Source organism: Macadamia integrifolia, chromosome 6, assembly GCF_013358625.1.
Source record: "Macadamia integrifolia cultivar HAES 741 chromosome 6, SCU_Mint_v3, whole genome shotgun sequence".
In the NCBI taxonomy this organism is placed as follows: domain Eukaryota; kingdom Viridiplantae; phylum Streptophyta; class Magnoliopsida; order Proteales; family Proteaceae; genus Macadamia; species Macadamia integrifolia.
Window position 1 is genome coordinate 17,272,908 of NC_056562.1, and position 17,549 is coordinate 17,290,456.

Genomic DNA, 17,549 nt, shown 5'->3' on the forward strand with positions numbered 1-17,549 from the left:
AAAACTTCTCACATGAAACTGAAAGGGAAAAAGCTGGAAATACCTAACAACATGACTGACTGCCTATAACACCGAAGGACTTGAACCCAGACATGACCAACCCCTCTTTGTCTTCTATAATCATCAAAACTTCTCTACCTAAGAGCTTACTAACATCCATAAATCCTCCTTGATGCCCCAGATGGGCCTACCAAACTGCTTAAGACTCTGCCCGATCAACCACACAGTTAAAGAATATCTCAAAACCTAGTAACTCCTTTCCTGATATTTCATCGAGCCACAGTTCTGGAAACCCAAAGTATGAAGAGTCATGCACTTCCTTAATGAATTGACCATTCAGGTTCTTGAAATGGGGTACCATCTCAAGAGTCTCAGATGCTTCTGATTGATACTTCATGAACTCTCCTTCAATTGTCTTGATCTGTTTGTGCTTTGTGTCCGATTTCACCACATAAACATGCCCCCGCTCTGGATAAACAGATGCCTAATGAAGATTCTTCCAAATCCTCACTAAGAGCATTGATTGATTGGTGATTTGGAAGAGGATTTGTGGTTACATTAGGCTGTTTAGGTCGGAGCTCAAACTTTTTAGCATCATAAAGGTCTTATATAGCATGTTTCAAATTGAAACAGTTATCTGTGGTATGTCCTTCTTGGTAATGATAGTGCAAGAATAGGTATGGATTATACCAACGTGGCTTTGGATCGGGAATAGGCCTTGGTTGAATCATGGAAATCAATCCGGCCTTCACTAATGTGCTAAAAACTGAACTCAGGGGTGCACCCAAATTGGCGAATCGCCTCTTAGGTTGAGTGGGAGGAGTTGTTCCTTGCTCTAGTGTGAACGGAGCTACCATTGTGGACGATGTTAGTGCCGCAGAAGGGAGAGTAGACATTGTGACATTGACCCCTTAGCTTTTCTGTTATGGAGGTCTTCTGCTACTACTGGACTCAGTTGCAAACTGATCCATTTTGGGGAGTTTTTCTTAGAAGATGGCATCCTCAACCTGTTGTGACACGACTATCAAACCATCAAAGTTGAGGATGGGGAGAGCAAACAAAAACTTTCGATATGGGTCTCGCAATCCTCTCACTATCATTCCCACTTGCTCTCTCTCATTTGGCCAATCCCACATTTGAGCCGCTTTGTCACGAAACCTTTTCAAATAGCTAGTGAACCCTTCACCTACTGCTTGCTTTGTTGTTTCCAACTCTCTCCTGGTCAACTCTATCTCTGTATTATAGGAGTATTGGCGAGTAAACGCCTTCATCATGTCATACCAAGTGCGGGTTGAGGAAGAATCTAGGGCCATTAGCCAATGGTGAGCAGCACCCGTCAGTGAAAATTGGAAGGCCTGCCCCAGTTGCTCATCCGTGAAGCCTCGGCCTCCCCTCAACTGGCCAACAAAAGATCTTAAGTGTGTATGGGGATCACCCCTACCATCAAACTTTTCAGAGGTCCATTTAAATTTTTCTAAAAACCTAACATGAGGAAAGAAACATAATCCTTCTGTATCAATGATTTGATCTTCAACACCTTTAAGGTTCCTGATCAAGTGTTCAAGGCGACTTACTTTATCCTTCAACTCTTGGTTCTCAAGACTTTCAGACTTTCCTATAGCAGGGCTATTGTCAATCACAACATCATCCTCAACACCTAACACATTGGGGTGAGGAACAACCCTAGGACTATGGAGACGACTTCGTTGGTCCTGAACTTCTGCCGGTCTAGCAACACCAGCCTGAGCTTGCATCATCGCAGTTAAGTTTGCTAACATCTCCTCAATCTTAGTGACATGGGCCTCCATGGGGTCGGGATTTGCTGGTGAAATGTTATCTTGACTCATGGTATCTGTACCCTCTGGGGAAACGGGTAACACTTCTAATGAGGGTTCTGGTGAAAGCCTCACTAGTCTAATTGAATTAGGACCTCTGACCCACAAGGGTAGGGAATGGCCTTCCTGACGAGAAATGGTGCCTCAACTGGGTAGAATATAATGAGAAAGTGAAACTTCGGATTACACTCCTTATTGGTACCGAAAAATGGACAAAAGAAAGGATGAGATGGTAACAAGTACATTCTCCTACGTGAGCACAACTAGGGTCAAAGCATGCACAAACAAGGACAACTATACCAAACAAGGATTAGGTCAATTGAGAGTGGTATCAACTTAGTGGTAAACTGAAAGGAAGTGCCCCTAAGTTGAAGAGACTCTCAATTGATAGATCAAACAAGATGGTTCATGTAAGAACTTCCATATAGGTGGATCTACATCGAATCAATCACCGAAAACCATGGTGGACGAATTTGGGTCCACCATTAACATCGAGATAGCATATGTGAAACCTTTACCAGGTTGAGACCTATACCACATCAGACTGGTGGTGTTAGCATATAGCCACGGTACCAATCATACGGTGCAGTTGTAAGAATCAACAACTGGTGTAGTTATAAACACTAGCACCTTTAATATTAATGATAAACCAATCCTTCCATTGGTGAATGGTAGATTGAGATGGGTAAAAATGACTACAAGGGCTTCCAACATGAACCACAAACAATATTATATTAATTGTATTGATCCTAGTCATTGGTTCTATGTCCAAGTATATGACGCATGTTGGTTAGGTTTAGGACCGGCAAAGCTACCTTGACAAGACCGATATACCTATCACCTGTATACACGGAATGAATCAGAGGCACGTGGTCCCTTTGATATTCCAATAGGAGAATAGCTCAAGCAGATCGATCTCAGAGTGTAAACCAATAACGTCTCTTTAGGCACACCTAAATGTGTGTGATCTCCCTCAAGCACACAAGGTAAGACCCTCGTCGATAAGTTCTGTATTCCAGACCTAAATGGCACAGTATCAAGGGGTGTGATGTAACTGGGGGTGGCCCAAACATATGTGAGGGACCCTGGTAGCTACACCATGGGGGTGAATAAGGGTAAGGCATGTTGTGCTCAATGCAAGAGGTGTATGCAAGTGATGAAAAGTGAAAAATAACATGTCAATATACAAGCAATAAGGTACAAACAAAGCTATACAAACAATGGTCAATCAAGAGTCTGACATCCCCAGTGGAGTCACCACTGTAGGTATCATGGACCTCCGTCAGGATCGGGATATAGCGCGTAGCCCGCGTACACACACGCTAGGCTTCAACCCTAATGAGATGAGATAGTATCCCCTGGTCATCAAATGCCAAGGGGGGGATACACGTTATGGGTAAAAGGGAGTCACCACCTAGAAAGGGTCTATGACCCATAAATGTCTCCCCCAATCAAGGGAGAGAGACTAATGACTCTGATGGATAAGGCTGGTTTGCACCAAGATTCTGGACAAGTGTCAAGTGACAAACTGGGAAGGTGTTAGGCACCCAGTCTGCCCGACCCTAAGGTCGGTCTCCTTTTGTTTTTACCAAAGTTTGTTTGTACCCTACTAACTAGTCCTAAATCTAGGTCACTGAAAACCCTAAACTATGTATCTGAGCATGACATGTGAAAACCCTAAACCAAACGTCTAAATTGTGCTAGCTAGATTATTATGCAAATAATGAAATGATTACACTAATAAAACAAATTAAAAAGAAAACTTAAATTAAACTAACTCAATTGATTGAGCCTAACCTAGATGATGATTAATAAAATTATGAAATCCTAAATTGAATTAATTAAAATGATTAATCCCAATCCCTAGTAATTTGTGAAATAAATTATTACAATCCTACTTAATCTAATTGGTAAAAAGATTTATAAATTAAATGAGACCTAATTAATTTATAAAAAAATGAAATGGATTAATTACATTAAATGAATGCATTTTTACTAATCTACCTAATCTAGTATAGAAGGATTAAACTAAACTTAAAGTTTAATTAAATTAATTATGAAACCTAATTGCACTAATTATGTTTACCTTAAGCTAATCTAAGATGAGTTAAACATTTTTCAAAACCCTAGTTAAGCTAATGAGAAGAGAATCTTTTAACTAATTAATCTAGTTAATTACCCTGCATTAAATAACTAATCTGTTGATTGATTAAAATAAACAAACCACTAGAGGGAAAAAGATTGGTAATTACACAAGTTTAACAAAGCAAAAACAATGGATTGGACCCAATGACCCAAATCAAACTATATTGAACCCAATTAAAGCAATATAAACTCAATTGAACCGGAATCAACTAATTCACATTTAATAAACCATACTAAACCAAATTAAAGCTAATTAAAGCTAATTAATCTAAATGAACCAATTAAACCTAAATACACCTAATTGAATCGAAATAAACCAATTTATATCTAATAAATCACATTAAACCGAATTGAAACTAATTAAACCTAATCTATTAAATTAGATAAACTAGTTCTAAATTACAATTGGGAGAAGAAAAATACCTTAAATCCGGCTTTAATCAAGAAAAAATGGGAGATAACCCTTGTGCTTCAAGCCCCAAATCAAACTGAACCGGACTAGATCTCCCAGCTCAAGGAAGGATTAATGTATTAAACTTTTAGACTTGGAGAATATTTGATTTTAGAGGGAAGAAGTTAGCCAAAACCTTGATGGGGCCATCCTCTCTCCCAAATTCTCAATTTTTTTCTCCTCCGTTTTGGAAGAGCGGAAAGGCTATACTTATAGCCTTGGGACTTGAGACAATTCTCTCTTATTTCTGATGTGGGACTAAAAAATTAGAGAGAATTATCTAAAAAGGCTTGCTTTTGGACAAAGGGGTTTGGGCGCCATGTGGCACTCCTTGGTTGCTCGGAATGGAATCTAATACCGAACTTTGGAGTCAACTTCTGGGGGGTCATCTTTCAAACTGTTAGTCAGAATTCGACGTGTAATATGTCGTTAGAATTCTCAGTCCGAGCACTATCCAATGATGTGAGACACGATTGTGGTCTCGACTAAAAACCTATACGAAAATATGCATAAATTAGGGACCCGGATCAGATAATGAAAAAGAGAATCGGGCGTTGATTCGCATAGTTCTCACATCAAAGTGTAATGTCAGACTGTAGGGGACAAACGACAATAATCCATAACATCAAATTCTAATTTTTGAAAACATTTTCTTCTGAAAGTTTATAGGGGAAAAATGGTCATTTTCTACTTTAAGCTTGAAAATTCTCGAAGTCTAAAATGTCTAACATATAATTCTTCATATTGTCATCATTGCCGGGGGGTGAGAAAATTTGGTGTCTACAAAAGGAATGAGGAGGGGGACTTCAATCTTATATTTTAATGTGGCTTATGATTTATCCATAGGAAACATATATTTTGAAAAGAAAGGATCATTTTGTAACCTTCAAAAGTGAGCATTACAGTATTGAATTGATTTCTTTCTAACTAGAATGACTGATAGGTTGCTATGTAAGGATTGTAAGGTTATAATAGGGGAGAGACTAACCACACAACATAGATTAATAGTCATAGGTATGTGTCTCAAGATGTCAAATCATAAGAAACATGAGATTATTTCCCCCAAGATAAGTGGTGAAGTTTGAAAGGAGAAAATTTGAAAGCGTATAGATATTTTGGTCAAACAAGAAAGGTGGGACTTTGATGAAGACAATATTACTATATAGAACGAGATGAATACTTGTATTGAGAAAGTTGATAAATGTGGTCTTAGAAAAATTTAAAAGAAAACGACAATCAGTTAAGAAAACATGGTGGTGGGATAATGAGGTTAAAGCTACCATTAAGGCTAGGAAATCTAGTTTTAAGACATGACAAAAAAATAAGGATGAAGATGATTTAAAATATATAAATTTATTAGAAACTAAGCCAAAAAGATTGTGGAAAAAGCAAGAGGGTGAAGAAATTCGCATAAAAGAAAAGGGAAAAAAGCATAGCTAAAATGAGAAGATGATAAAGTATTGATAAGGGGTGACAACATAAAAAGAGATGAAAAAACTATTTCTACAACTTACTAAATGATTATATTTCGAGCAATTGTGTCATGGAATGTGGCAATGACCATCGAAATACCATATGTTATAGATTTATATGAAAAATTAGGATACTTGAAGTAAAAAAGAAGCCTTTTAAGGAAGATGAAAATAGGTAAGACATGCACCAAGTCCACATAGAGTACCTATAGAAGTGTGGAAGAGTTTAAGAAGTCCAAATGTCTTGACTAGTAACTCTTCTGGTCTATTTACCTCAAAATCAACTTGGGACATTATCCTTGGATAATCTATGAAGGTGGATTGGCATGAAGCTATTTGGTTTGCTGATAACATGCCAAGGCATATTTTTATAGCTCGGAGGTGCCTGGTGGAAGCCTTACCAACTAAGGATCAACTTCTACATAGAATGTGCATGTCCAGATGAATTGCATCTTCTGTTGGGCAGGTATGTTTACTTTTTTCAATGTAGTTTCACTTCTCTGATTTGGAAGGATATATATTCATATGCATTCAAGGTGGAAGTCCTCCCAATAGTACCATAGATTCGGCCATTTGGATTCCATACTTTTCAAGTGGTTATGGCAAAATTGGTGATGTTGGAAAATTGGCTTTATGGTCAACCATCCACCATCTTTGGATGGAGAGGAATTTCAAACTTTTCAAAAACAAAATAAGGTCTAGGCTTCAACTTGTGGCAGCAATAAAAAGTGATGTCCTAATAAGATGTGGCTCCATTTCCCTTTTAGGAGTTCATAATGCTCAAAATGAGAACATCAGTGATTGTTGGGATCTTCAAGTAAATTGTATTAGTAAAATTCCAAGGTCTTACTCGAGGTTCCCTCCTCCTTTAAGTTTGATGGACTTTTATTCTAATGGATCTCTTTCAAATGATAGGGCAACTTATAGGGGTCTGATCCATGATGAGAAAGGGTATTGTTGTTGCCGCAAATCCATATGAGCTGATCCTGCACAAATACAGAAGGCAGAGGCCCAGATGTTTATCTGGGGTTAGTCCTCTGACGCCCAAGTTAGAGATCCGCCGCACAGCTTTTCACAAGGGTAATGGTGAGGGTTTTTCTACATACCTTTCTTCCTCTGCTCGGGCCCTCTCTTATAGTCCTTAGGGTTTAGGGTTTCTCTTTTCCTTGGAGGAGTCCTTCTCGGGTCCGCCTCCTTTCCTCTTCAAGTCCTACTCGGATACGTCTTATCCCCTTCGTGGGAAATATTCTCTCCACGTGGTTGACGTAGTCAGACTCCTTGCAGACTCTAACAGGGGAGCGACACGTGTCCTCTCCTTAGATACCACATGTTCTTACCCTACTGGGAAATCAAATTGGCCGTATCAGTAGCCCCCTTACTCTCACCAAGAGGCTCTTCCTATGGGAGTAACCAAGTTTTTTATAATTTTTTATGTGTCCCTTCAGCCTTATTCCTTCGGCTTCGACCTTAGTTTTGCTTGAGACCGAGACCTTTGGTCAGGTCAGCTCCGCCTTGGCTTGAGCGCCCAACTGAGGTAGGGACCTTCGGTCAGGTCCGCTCTGCCTTAGCCTGAGCTCCTAACCGAGGTAGGGACCTTCGGTCAAGTCAGCTCGGCCTTAGCCTGAGCCCCCAACCGAGGTAGGGACCTTCGATCAGGTCTGCTCAGCCTTGGCCTGAGCTCCTAACCGAGGTTGTGGCCTTCGATCAAGTTTGCTCGGCTTTAGCCTGAGCCCCCAACCGAGGTGAGGACCCTCGGTCAGGTCCACTCGACCTTGGCCTGATCTCCCAACCGAGGGTGTGACCTTCAGTTAGGTACACTTAGCTTTGGTCTGAGCCCCCAACCGAGGTAGGGACCTTCGGTCAGGTCGGCTTAGCTTTAGCCTGAGCCCCCAACCGAGGTAGGGATCTTCGGTTAGGTCTGCTCGGCCTTGGCCTGAGCTCCCAACCAAGGTAGAGACCTTCGATTAGGTCGGCTCAGCCTTGGCCTGAGCCCCCAACTGAGGTAGGGACCTTCAGTCAGGTCTGCTCAGCCTTGGCCTGAGCTTCCAACCGAGGTGAGGACCTTCGGTCAGGTCCGCTCTGCTTTGGCCTGAGCCCCCAACCGAGGTAGGGACCTTCGGTCAGGTTGGCTCGGCTTTAGCCTGAGCCCCCAACCGAGGTAGGGACCTTTGGTCAGGTCCGCTCGACCTTGGCATGAGCTCCCAATCGAGGTGAGGACCTTCGGTCATGTCCGCTTGGACTTAGCCTGAGTTCCCAACTAAGGTAGGGACCTTCAGTCAGGTCCGCTTGGCCTTGGCCTGAGCTCCCAACCGAGGTGAGGACCTTTGGTCAGGTCTGCTCGGCCTTAGCCTGAGTTACCAACCGAGGTAGGAACCGTTGATCAGGTTAGCTCGGCTTTGGCCTGAGCCCCCAACTGAGGTAGGGACCTTCAGTCAGGTCCACTCGGCCTTGTCCTGAGCTCCCAACCAAGGTAGGGACCTTCGGTCAGGTTGGCTCAACCTCGGCCTCAGCCACCAACCGAGGTAGGGACCTTCGGTCAGGTCCGCTCGACCTTGGCCTGAGCTCCCAACTGAGGTGAGGACCTTCAGTCAGGTCAACTCGGCCTTAGCCTGAGCTCCCAACCGAAGGTGTGACCTTCGATCAGGTCCACTCGGCTTTGGCCTAAGCCCTCAACAGAGGTGAGAACCTTCGGTCAGGTCCGCTCAGCCTTGGCCTGAGCTCCCAACCGAGGTGAGGACCTTCGTTCAGGTTCGCTCGGCTTTGGGTTGAGCCCCCAACCGAGGTAGGGACCTTCGGTCAGGTCCGCTTGGCCTTGGCCTAAGCTCCCAACTGAGGTGAGGACCTTTGGTCAGGTCCGCTTGGCCTTAGCCTGAGCACCCAACCAAGGTGGTGGCCTTCGGTCAGCTCAGCTTAGCTCGGCCTTCGCCTGAGCTCCCAACCGAGGTTGTGACCTTCAATCAGGTCTGCTCGGCCTTAGCCTGAGCTCCCAACCGAGGTCGTGACCTTCGGCTGTATCCCTTCATCAAGTTCCCTTTGGCCTTGCGTTGATCAACAACCATGGTGATGACCGAGGTAAGGACCTTTGGCAAAGCTAAAGCCATCAAACAGGAGAATTCCTATCAATTGCCGTAAATCAGCTTACATATTTTTCATAAGTAAAATCATCCGGAGAGCTTAGGATGAGGAGTTACAACTAGAAAGTGCTTAGGAGCAAAAAATTACAAAATGTGATTGCTCGCTACTTCACTACTGGTAGAATTTTCTCAAGTTCTTCGAGTTCCACGATTGCTTGCTACTTCACTACTGGTAGAATTTTCTCAAGTTCATCGAGTTCCATGATCGGGGTACCCTCTCTCCCCCTAGTCTCTAGGTGATAGAAACCCAATCATATTACCCTTGAGACTCTGTAAGGACCCTCCCAATTCGGAGCTAGCTTTCCTTGATGCCTCGGGTCTGATATTTCTGCCCTTCTGAGAACGAGGTCACCCATTATGTACTCGTTCTTTCGGACTTTGGAGTTATAGTGCCTCGCAACCCTCTGTTGGTAGGCGGCGATCCTTTCTTGTGAGGTGTCCCTGACTTCGCTCAAGAGGTCTAAATTTGCTCGAAGTCCTTTATCATTTTCTTCTTCATTATAGTACTGAATTCGATGGGTCTTGGCCCCTACCTCCACCGGAAGTGCAGCTTCGGTGCCGTAAGTTAAAACGAAGGGTGTTTCTCCGATGGTCAACCTCTCAGTTGTGCGGTAAGCCCAGAGGATATTGTACAACTCATCTACCCATAACCCTTTAGCATCATCTAGTCTCTTCTTTATTCCTTGGAGTAGGGTACGATTGGTTACCTCTGTCAGACAGTTGATCGGTGGATTACCGACAGATGTTTTCCTATGGTCAATGCTGAGGGCATCACAAAACGAGCCAAAAGTCAGCTTGGCAAACTGAGTTTCATTGTCCATTACCACTACCCGAGGGATTCCAAATCGATAGACTACCGCTCTCTGGAAGAAGTTCCTTACATTCTTTTCGGATATCGTCGCCAGTGCTTCGGCCTCTGCCCATTTCGTGTAGTAGTCTACTGCCACCACTACAAACTTTCTTTGTCTCGTGGCCAGGGGAATGGGCCCAGGATGTCCATTCCCCACATGGCGAATGGTATCGGGCTTGATAGGGACGAGAGCTCGGTAAAGTGCTGCGTAGGGACAGGGGTGAACATCTGGCACTTGATGCACTTCCTGACTAACGATTCTGCATCCTTCCTCATTGTCCGCCAGAACAGGCCCTGCCTCAGCACTTTATATGCCAAGGCCCGGGCACCCAAGTGTTGGCCACATATCCCTTCATGCACTTCTCGGAGTCCATACTCGCTATCGGTGGGGTTCAGGCACTTGAGGTACGGCACGGTGAACCCTATTTTGTACAGCATCTTGTCCTTCAGAAGGAAGCGTGCTGACCTCATCCGTACTTTCCTTACCTCGTCCCTATTCTCTGGTAGCTTTCCTTCCTTGAGGTATTCGGTTATGGCATCCATCCAGATATGGCCGTGTTTTCTTACAGGTAAATACCTCTTGGGGTCTTTTGGTACTCGGCTATGGTAGCACTTCAAAATGCACTGATCGTCTAAGGTCTGGGAAGTCGGAGGTGGCCAATCACGATAGTGCATCTGCACTAGCATTCTCTTCTCATGGAACATGCCTTACCTCAAATTCCTTGAAGGTTGTTATTCTTTCTCGCACTGTCTTCAAGTACCCAGCCATCCTTTGTTCTTTGGCTTCGTAGTCTCCATACACCTGTCATACCACAAGCTGTGAATCACTATGCACCACCAGCTCTTGTACCATCAAAGCCCATGCCAAATTAATTTCGACTACTAACGCTTCATACTCTGCTTCGTTGTTGGAGGCATCGAAGTCGAACCGTAGGGCATACTCTATCTTGAAACCTTCGGGCTAACCAATATGATCCCTGCACTGCTTCCTGCGTTGTTGGAAGCACCATCCACGTACAATGGCTTGATCCTCGAAAGATTCTTGGGGATCATCAGGGAGCATCGTCTCGGCTATGAAGTCTGCGAGGGCCTGTGCTTTTATTGCGGTTCTCGGTTTGTACTGGATGTCAAATTCTCCCAACTCTATGGCCCAGTTTACTAGGTGACCGGACATATCCGACTGGTGTAGTATCTTCTTCAGGGGCTAGTCTGTGAGCACGCATACCGTATGTGATTGAAAATAGGGCCTCAGCTTTCTTGCCGCCGTTACCAGGGCATATGCCACTTTCTCCGTCTTTCAATATCTTGTTTCGACATCTAGCAGGGTTCGACTGACGTAGTATATTGGCCATTGTTGCCTTCCTTCTTCCTTCGTCAGTCTGCACTTACAGCTACTGCTGATACAACAAGGTACAATTGTAAAGTATCCCCGACGTTTGGCTTTGTTAGTAGTGGGAGTGCAGCCAGGTACTCCTTTAGTTGTTCAAAGGAATTTTCGCATTCCTCCGTCCACTCAAACTTCTTGGATCCCTTCAAGGCCCTGAAGAAGGGGAGGCATCTGTTAGCCGATTGAGATAGGAATCGCCTTACGGCGGTGATTCTGCCTGTTAGCTCTTGGACTTGCTTCACATTCTGGGGTGACCTCATATCTCGAATGGCTTGTGTTTTCATCGGGTTGGCTTTAATTCCCCTCTCCGAGACAATGAAGCTGAGGAACTTTCCCGAGGCTACTCCGAATGCACACTTTGTCGGGTTCAGCTTCATGTCGCACTGCCTCAGCACCTAGAACGCCTTTTCTAGGTCTTGAATGTGTTGTTCCGCCTTCAGAATTTTTACAAGCATATCGTCTACGTATACCTCCATGGTTTTTCCGATCATCCCCTTGAAGATTTTATTCACCAACCTTTGATAGGTGGCCCTTATGTTTTTTAGCCCGAAGGGCATGACTTCATAGTAGTACAATCCTCCCTCGGTCACGAAGGATGTTTTCGGGACATCAACCTCTGACATCTTAATATTATTGTACCCCGAGTACACATCCATAAAGCTCAGTGCCTCGTATCTTGCTGTGGCATCAATGAGGAGGTCTATTTTCGATAGGGGGTATCCGTCCTTCGGGCAAGCCTTGTTCAGGTCGGTGAAGTCGATGCAAATCCTCCACTTTCCATTTGCCTTCAAGACCATTACCACGTTGGATATCCACACCGGGTATTGGATCTCGCGGATGAACTGGGCATTCAGTAACTTCTCTTCTTCTTCATCTATTTTCTACTGCCTTTCGGGGGCAAAAGTCCTCTTCTTCTGTTGCACCGGCTTCTTTGTCGGGTTGATATTCAGATGATGCTCTATTACCTCTCGATCTATTCCAGGCATGTCTGAAGCCGACCAGGCGAAGACGTCAGAGTTGTTTCAGAGGAATGGGACTAGTTTTTCTCGTTGTTGCCATGGCACTGTAGCCTCAATCTAGAATTGCCGAGCGTTATCCCCCTCTTCGGCCTCAACTTGTACCAGATCCTTAGCCAGTTCTCCCCATTGATAACTGGCATCATCGCACAGATATTCTATCGAGAGCGCCTCGCCCGCCTTTTCTCTTCCCCACAAGGTAGTGGCGTAGCACCTCTGGGATGCTTCCTGATCGCCTCGACATTCACCGACATCATTCTTGATTGGGAATTTCATCTTGAGATGGGGTGTGGAGACGACAACCTTTAGTAAGTTCAAACCAACCCTCCATAGTATGGCGTTGTATGCCGAGGTAATGCCTACTTCCAGGAAGTTGATTATGACTGTTACTTGGCGATCTCTGGTGCCGGCTCTTACTGGAAACTCAATCGATCCCTCCACTTTTACTGGGACGCCAGAGAATCCCTGCAACGGGTGTTTGATTTTCTTTAACTTTCCCTCGTCAAGGCCCATCTTCTGGAAAGCCTCAAGGAACAAGATATCAGCTGAACTGCCATTATCCACTAAGATCATCTTCACTCTGCAATCCGCTATGGTTATGGTGACTACCAGGGCATCGTCGTGTGGAGTGTGCACCCCTTCCAGATCGTCGTCTGAGAATGAAATAACCATCCCTATCCTCGCCTTCTTGTTCGACCATTCAGCCACATGTACACTTCTCGCATAAGATTTTGCTTTCCTAGCCGAGATTGAACTTTCTCCAGCAGCTAGGCCTCCATAGATTGTTGCTATAACCCTAGTTGGGCTCTTATTCTCATCCTGGAGGCGATGGTCAGCTTCCTCGGGTGTCCGATCCCTTTGTCGTTCCTGATTGCCTCTGCAGGCTGGCCCCCTTCTTTCATAGCGGCCTCTGCCATCTCTCTGATGATTGTCCCTACGGTCATTACCTCCTTGGGCATCCTTCTTTTCGTGGTCCACGAATCGGCCTAGATATCCTTTTCGGATCATTTCTTCTATTTTCCCCTTAAGGTGCCAACAATCTTCGGTGTCGTGGTCGTGGTCCCTGTGGAAGTGGCAATATCTGTCCATATTGCGTCTCTCGGGGTGCCGTCCCATCTTCCCTGGCCACTTCATGGCTCTGGCATCTAGGTAGTCCTTAATTTGCATTAGTACATCCGTTCGTCTCCAGCTCAGGGGCGCGTATTTCTCAAACTTCCTTGGTGGACTGGGTCCCCGACCTTCTCAGACTTTCGTCTTTTGCCTTCTTCAGAGGGTTTTTCGTCACCCCTTGAGATCCTTTTCCTTCCCTTCTTCCTTTCAGCTTCTTCATCGGCTTAAAGGGTTTCTTTTATCTGGATGTACTTATCGCACCGAGCTCTCAACTCGACCAGGTTCCTCAATGTATGCTTCGCCAAAGACCTTTTCATCTCCTTATCCTTGACGCCTCCCAACAGGGCTGTGAACTCTTCTTTCAGGTCTAGGCCTTTGACCGTGATCTTCTCTTGTTGGAAGCGCTTTATGTAGTTCTGCAGTGATTCTACTTCATGCTGCTTGACGTTAGTCAAGTTCAACATGGTCTTCTGAAGGGGTTGGCTATTGGAGAATCCCTTCACGAAGAAGTAACTTAGATCCCTGAAGCTGTGGATCGACTTTGTCGCCAGACAATTGTACCATAGCCTTACCGCTCCTCGAACGTCAACGGCAGGGCACAACACATGATGTTTTTTGAGACTCGATGGAACTGCATAGCAACCTTGAAGCCTTTCAGATGATCGAAGGGGTCCCCAGACTGGTCGTAGGTGTCATACTTTGGCAGGCGAAATCCGATTAGGAGCGGGTCCCTCATGACTCATCAGCTAGAGCCGTGTCATTAGTGAGGTCTGGCTCGTGAGCTCCCGTCTGATTTTCTGCCACCTTCTTGATCTCATCTTTCAGGTCCAGGATCATTTGCTTTAACCCCGAGTCCTCGTGTCTCTGTTCGTCTCCTTGGCGTGGTTCCCCATATCGGTCTCCAGCGGCAAGCCGCGTCCTTCCCCTGGGTGCGGGACTATCCCTCATTACTCGGTTTCAAAAATTATGATCGGACTGTATCGATCCTGTACTGCTTCGATCCTCGTCTCGAGCTCTCTCAGGCTGGATATGGGGGCCTCACGGTGCTCCATCAGTCTTCTAAGAGACAGCTTTGGAGACCTCCTTCATTGCCTCGGCCATTCGGTTATATTTCTCCGAAAGGGCTTCGAACTGCTCCCTTGTCACATATTCCTGCTCTCCAGGAGGGGGCGGAGGATTACTATCTTCGTGCACTGAATATCCGACCGAATGTTGGTACCTCACGGAACCTTCCCGATCATCGTTTCCCTTTTCTCGTCCAATTTCCATTGAGGGAGGGAGCCCTCCTAAAGGTTCCTCCACCCCCATGTTCATGTTCGATGCTGCTCTCGTCTTCTTACGATTGTAGGTTCTCCCCACCATTACTATCGTTTTCCACAGATGGCACCAATCTGTTGCTATCGAAAATCCGTATGAGCTGATCCTGCACAAATACAGAAGGCAGAGGCCCAGATGTTTATCCGGGTTAGTCCTCCGATGCCCAAGTTAGAGATCGGCCGCACAGCTTTTCACAAGGGTAATGGTGAGGGTTTTTCTGCATACCTTTCTTCCTCTGCTCGGGCCCTCTCATATAGTCCTTAGGGTTTAGGGTTTCTCTTTTCCTTGGAGGAGTCCTCCTCAGATCCACCTCCTTTCCTCTTCGAGTCCTACTGGAATACGTCTTATCCCCTTCGTGGAGAATATTCTCTCCACGTGGTTGACGCGGTCAGACTCCTTGCAGACTCTAACAAGTGAGCGACACGTGTCCTCTCCTTAGATACCACGTGTTCTTACCCTACTGGGCAATCAATTTGGCTGTATCATGTACCCAATTCTTGCCTATGCGGGGTGGGGCTAGGGGTGGACTCTTCAGTTCTTGCAATGGAAATGATTTCTATTCAATGAGAGTAAATGTTGTGTATTGAGAAAGGGTTTTTTAAGGTCTCCATTAGGTCCGATTCCATGGTAGCCATTGATATCTTGAATAGGAAAATTAGTGGTCTTGGAATGTGCAGGTTTCCAGGAGTAATATCCTCTATCTCTTTCCCTGCTTAGGTGTAAGGAATTTAAGCATATTTGGAGGGAACAAAATCAACCTGTAGGTTATTTAGCTTCCTCTCCAAATTTAAGATAGAGACTATTTGGCTCCCCCTTCAGTTCCCTAATGATCTTAATGATCTTATTAGGAGGGATCTTGAGTTAGATACTTATTACCGGATGTAACTTTTTTCCTTTTAATTATGTTTGCTGGTCATTCCTTTGTTTGGTGGGCTTGTCCTACCTGCTTAGGAACATCTTTCCCTCTTTTGAGGGTTCTTTGATGTATACATCATCTATACCAATCAAAAAGTAAATAAAATAAATTATTTCATATGATTATGAGTACAAAGATCACACCATTTATGGTTGCCGTTTAAAATTTCCATTAGTCATATCCTTTTTTCCAACATTTCTCATTTAAAACCCCCCAAAACCCATATACAGGGGAATACAAAGCTTGAAAAACTAGATGCCAAAGAGGAGTTTCCACATCCACAATGATGCAAACTATCAAGAATAAGTGAGAGCCAAAGCAGAATGTGGAGGAAACAAAGACCTTTTCAATTGAACAGGTCTTTGATACTAAGGCGATTCCACTATGGAAGGAACACCTGACCATTAGGGCCTTCATGGTTAGCTTCGTTCTAAGTGTTCTATTTAGCATCATTGTTATGAAGCTTAACCTCACCACTGGGGTCATCCCTTCCCTCAATGTTGGTGCTGGGCTTCTTGGGTTCTTCTTTGTCAAGACATAGACCAAGTTATTGGAGAAATCTGAGTTGCTCAAGCAAGCTTTTACCAGGCAAAAGAATAACATCATTCAAACTTGTGTCGTTGCTTCCTCTGGCATTGCCTTTAGCGGTGGTTTGGGAGTTACCTCTTTGCAATGAGTCATGCTATTGCTAAAGAAATCAACAGAGAACATAACATTAAGAATCCATCTTTGGGATGGATCATTGGGTTTTTCTTTATTATTAGTTACCTTGGTCTCTTCTCTGTGGTTCCTCTTCGGAAGATTATGGCCATAGACTATAAATTGGTCTATCCGAGTGGTACTGCAACTGCACATCTTATCAACAGCTTTCACGCTCCACAAGGAGAAAAATTAGCTAAGAAGCAAGTCAAGGAGTTGGGAAGTCAAGGAGTTGGGAAAGTTCTACTCATTCAGTTTCTTGTGGGCATTCTTCCAATGGTTCTTCACTGGAGGGGATGGTTATGGATTCTCAAACTTCCCTACATTCAATCTCAAAGCATTTGAGAGAAGGATGTACTTCGATTTTTCTGCTACATATGTTGGAACTGGGATGAGTTGTCCTTACCTTATAAACATTTCTATTTTAGTTGGATCGATTCTCTCATAGGGTATTATGTGGCCTCTCATTGAAACTAAAAATGGTGATTGGTATCCTACAGATCTTCCCTCTAGCAGCTCCCAAGATTTTCATTGCTATTTCCATGATCCTAGGAGATGGTCTCTATAAATAATTGATGGTCCTCTGTCAAACTCTCTCTAGCTTGTTTCGACAATACTCTCACAAAAAACTGGAGATCTTCCCATTGTTGGCACCTGTGCTTCCATGAACCCACATCTCTCCTATGATAATGAGCGGCAAATATACCTCTTCCTTAAAGATCAAATACCATCTTGCATTGCATTAGAATGCTATGCCACCATCGTTGCCATCTCCGCCAACACACTACCTTACATTTTTCACCCGCTCAAGTGGTACCATGTCTTTGTCATCTACATCTTCGCACCGACCTTAGCCTTTTGCAATGCATATTGTCACACCCCGTTCACACTGAACCGGAGCGGTGACCGAGTTAACACCAGTTAACCCAAACCTGCCAGGATCATCAGATACTGTATTCCACCACAGCATACGCACACTAACATAAGTTCATCAGATCAGCAGAAGACTAAGTTTTACCAGTGAATAAATCCCATATACTTGATACCCGAATGATGATACAATAATTATATACATTTGGGCCCGAGGGCATGATATATACACAAAAAGAATAAAATTCAAATATCAAGTATATACAGGAATTCATCAAAACCATCAGAGTACACAGCTCGGCTCGGTATCAAGGCTGGAGCTCAGCTCGGCATCAAGGGTCGTGCCC

The 17,549-nt window shown here is 44.4% G+C and overlaps 1 pseudogene; it reads left to right on the forward strand.

Annotated features, from left to right (window-relative positions):
• The first annotated feature begins 2,043 nt into the window (after positions 1 to 2,043).
• LOC122082096 overlaps positions 2,044 to 17,549 on the forward strand; it is an 18,501-nt pseudogene continuing 2,995 nt past the window's right edge.